Below are 4,659 nucleotides of genomic sequence, written 5' to 3' on the forward strand. Positions count from 1 at the left end.
GGTGGGGGCTCCCCAGGTGACCGCCGGGCAGGGGTCCCGGCCTGGGCCCTTCCGGCTGACAGCAGCGCCCGCGCCCGCGCCGGACTGGGGGTAGAGGCCAGGGCCAGAGTTGGCCAGGGCCAGGGTTGGCCGGAGCGCGGAGGGTGGGGGAGGAGAGGCCGCCCCACAGCGGCCTGAGGGTACCCGGTTGCAGCGCGCGCGGGAGGCGTGCAGAGGCAGCTGGAGGCCTAGTGACAGGCGCGCGACTCGGATCCCGGAAGCCCACTTGTTAGAGTTACCTGTCAGCTGGGCCGGCGCCGCCGGGGTCTGGGGTGGTCCCGCGGGTCTGCACGTTGCTCCGGGACGCCGGGGCTGCGCCCAGAAACATTATTTTTCTTCTTCGGGAGAGTGATCGTTTACAGCATTGATTTCCCAGATCTGGTAACATGGCAAAAGTTGCCGGTCTAATTGAAGCCAACGGAGAACTCAAGGTCTTCATAGACCAGAACCTTAGTCCGGGAAAAGGCGTTAGTGTCCCTTGTGACAGTTCACCCCTCCATTGTCAACCCGCTCGGGAAGCAGCTCTTGTCGAAAATCTTTGTACAGTTCAATGACAACATTGCCCAGCAAGTGGTAACCAGTACACCTTAGAAACCGGCAGCGTCAAATACCCTCGTGGTAGTAGGCCACACACCGCCAGCACTCACTTTACCTCTCAGAACCAGCCGTGGTTGGTCTGCCGGGAAGCGCAACAGGAAAGGAGAAAAGAATGGCAAGCAAGGCCTGTGGCATTTCTCCATGAAGGTCTGAGAAGTGCTGAAGCGGATGAGCACGGCTTGTGGGCTGGAGTCTGGAAGCTGCTCTGCCGAAGACCTTAAAATGGCCAGAAGTCTGGTCCCAGAGGCCCTGGAGCTGTACGTGACAGAAATGGCTCAGGGAACTAACTGTTGGAGGCGTGTTCATCACGACGGCACGTTCCACGTCTAACGGCACGAAACTCTCTGCCACTGACCTGACCAACGGTGCGGATGGGATGCTGGCCACAAGCTCCAACCTCAGTACAGTGGCTCCAGGGTGGAGACCCCGGTGTCCTGCGTCCGGGAGGATGACGAGGACGACGACTTCAACGAGAACAATGAGGACGACTGACGTCCTCTCCACTTCACATTCAGCTTCAAGAAAACGTTTAGGGAAAAGAAACTTTTCTTTAATGTGGGTTTTCTGTTTCCTTTTGGCCTACTCCTAAGAAGATAATGGTAAGCCCTTGAATTTAGATATGCACCTCCGATAAGCAAGGATTGTTTCCCGTAGGAGTAAGACATGCTGTGGATGTGTGTTTTGATACCAGTGTGCTGATGAGGGGCATTTATTTACTTTTCAGGATTTTGTGTTTTTTCATTTTCTGTTTTTCTTTAAGTGCAGACTTAATTTTTGCCCCTTAACAGTTTTTGCTGAGTTTGCTGAAGAAATTGTATTTCATCCTCATACATGAAAATAAAACGCCCTCCTGTTGTGGATGGTGAGCACCGAATGCCGTTTATTTGCCGTGAGTCTGGACAGCACCCATGCTGGCAGAGCGTGAGACTGCAGAGTTGTCCATTTGTTCAGTGGTACCGTGTCCAAGAGCCCCAAGCAAACAGCGGAATTCGACTTTCTAAACAATAAACACCATCAACCTTACTGACTTTATTCTCCCTTAAATTATATTGACTGTTGTGATTCCATCAAGTTTATACACTCTTTTCTCTCCCTATTTTGCAGCAACAAATTGCAAAGTGCTTTTGTTTGTTTTTGTTTGGTTTGGTTAAAGCTTATTGCCACACTGGTGCGGCTATGGAGACTGTCTGGCAGGCTTGGAAGACTTGGAATGGTTTATTGCTTATGGTAAAATTTGCCTGATTTCTTACAGGCAGCATTTGAAACCCTTTTATTATATAGTTGTTTACATACTTACAAGTCTATCATTTAAAGACACGTACTGAAACAAATGTTGTGTTTGTTTCATAAACATCTTCTGTAATCTATTATAAAATTGAAATTAAATATAGGGAATGTTTTAACAATTTTTAACTCAAAATATGACAATCATTTTTAATAGTTCTTTTTTTATATAAAAAGACAAAGGAATTTAAAGACAGGCAATAGTCTCTTAAAATTTATTCACAAAACCCATTAACTGCACATTAGCTGCCTGTTCTAAAATGAGTCTTTTTATTGAAACACAAACTTTTCTGTGATATTTTATGGAATATGAAAAGACTTTCATTGTTTGACTTGTTTAACTTGACACTGTTAGTTTTTATTAATAAAACATGTACGGGCATTTAAAAAAATAAAAATAAAAAATAAACATAGAGAACCCAGAAATAAATTCACAAATATACAGTTAACTCATTTTCAACAAAGGCATCAATAACATACATTGGGAAAAGGATAGTCTCTTCAATGAATAGTACTGGGAAAACTGGATATCCTTATGCAGAAGAATGAAACTAGACTCCTATTTCTTGCCATATAAACAAATGAAAATCGATTGAGGCTGTAAATTTAAGACTTAAAACTATGCAACTACTAGAAGAAAACATTGGAGAAACACTCCAGAATATTGTTCTGGACACAGATTTCTGGAGTAAGACCTCAAAAACACAGGCAACAAAAGCAAAATTTGACAAATGGAATCACATCAAGTGAAAAAGCTTCTGCACAGGCAAGAAACAACAAAGCCAGTTTCAACTACTTTAAACATTGAGCAAGGACTTCAGTAGCCATTTCTACAAAAACAATTTATAAATGTCCAAGAAGCACATGAAAATATGTTCAGCATCATTACTCACAAGGTATAGGCAAATCAAAACCACAATTCACAAAAGTTTATTTTTAATTTGAGGAACTCCAATAATCTATGGCTTGCTGTTCGTCATGTACTGCCACTGTTCTATGAACAGTCATGAGCAGTCAGCACTGGACACTGCTGTTTATCCCTGGACACTGCCCATCATAACGTTGAAGCCAGACATAATGAGTCAAAACCAGGAGAAACTAGCTAAAAGCTAGTCTAAACTGGCCGAGATCAGCTTCAACCAGTTGTGACTGGCCCCAACCTGTTTATACCAGTTCTTTCTGGTCTGGGCTATTTCCAACTGATTTAGATGAGTTTTAACTGGCCACAAATGATTTAGACTGACTATAACTGGCTACAATCTGTTTAGGCTGGTTTCTTCTGGCCACAGTTAGTTTGGATTCGTATGACCAACCATGACAGGGTTAGACAGATTGAACATGGAACAACTGGTTTAGGCTGGTTTTTACCAGCCACAGTTGATTTCGGCCATTTCTGACTGGTCATGGTCTGTTACAAATGGTTTAGACCAGTTTTGACTGTTCCAAACCAATTTGGACCTATTATGACCAGCCACAACTGGTTTAGACTGGCTTTAACAGGGTATAACTGATTTAGGCTAATTTTCAGTGGCCCTAGTTTGTTTCTGTGTTTCTCACTGGTCGTGGATTTTTATTCAAGCAGTTCTGACTGATTTCAACAGGCCACAATAAGTTCAAACCAGTTCTGACTGGATGCAGACAATTTAAGCTGGTTATGGCTGGTCACAAGTTATTTTAACTGGCCACAACTGTTTTAGACCACCTATGCCCAGCCTCCATCAGTTTTGACTCATTACTCATTTTGACCGACTGCAATTGGTTTATGCCTATTCTGACTGGTCATGGCAGGTTCTGACCAGTTTAGACTAGCTTCAACCAGTTTAGGCTGCCTCTGATCAGCTGCAATTGGTTTTGGCTGATTTTGACCTGCCATAATTTGCCTGAACCAGCTATGATTGGCTATGACTGGTTTAAACCCTGCGTAGACCATCCACAACCAGTTTTGCTGGGTTTCAGTCAGTCATTGATGATTCTAACCAATTTCAACTGGCCACAACTGCTTTAGACCACTTTTGACCATATATATATATATATATATATATAGAGAGAGAGAGAGAGAGAGAGAGAGAGAGAGAGAGAGAGAGAGAGAGAGAGAGAGACGGAGTCTCCTTCTGTCACCCAGGCTGGAGTGCAGTGGCGCAATCTTGGCTCACTGCAAGCTCTGCCTCCTGGGTTCACCGCCATCCTCCTGCCTCAGTCTCCCGAATAGCTGGTACTACAGGTACAGGTGCCCACCACCATGCCCGGCTAATTTTTTGTATTTTTAGTAGAGAGGGGATTTCACCATGTTAGCCAGGATGGTCTCAATCTCCTGACCTCGTGATCCGCCTGCCTCAGCCTCCCAAAGTTCTGGGATTACAGGCGTGAGCCACTGCGCCCGGAGAACCAGCTGCAAAATATTGATGCTGGTTTCAGCTAGGTTCAACTGTGACTTGTTACAACCAGTTTATACTGGTTCTGATTGTTCATGGTAGGCTCTTACCATTTTGACTGGTTATAACTAGCCACAAATGATTTAGACCTGTTCTGATTGGCTGCAACTTGTTTAGGCCAGTATTAAGTGGCCCATAACACCTGTTTCTAATGGTTATTAAAGGGCATGACCAGTTTAGAGTGGTTTGAACTGGGCACAACAGATTTATGCTGGTTTTGCTCCATTACTGCCTGTTCCAATTTGTTTTGACCAATTTTACTGAGTCACAGCTGGTTTACACTGGCTATGGCTGAACCTAACTGGTT

General features: G+C 44.4%; 1 pseudogene; it reads left to right on the top strand.

Moving 5' to 3' along the window:
• The first annotated feature begins 425 nt into the window (after positions 1-425).
• LOC113225221 lies at positions 426-1,128 on the top strand (annotated as a pseudogene).
• Positions 1,129-4,659: the final 3,531 nt, after the last annotated feature.

Source organism: Piliocolobus tephrosceles, chromosome 1 (genome assembly GCF_002776525.5).
Source record: "Piliocolobus tephrosceles isolate RC106 chromosome 1, ASM277652v3, whole genome shotgun sequence".
Taxonomy (NCBI): domain Eukaryota; kingdom Metazoa; phylum Chordata; class Mammalia; order Primates; family Cercopithecidae; genus Piliocolobus; species Piliocolobus tephrosceles.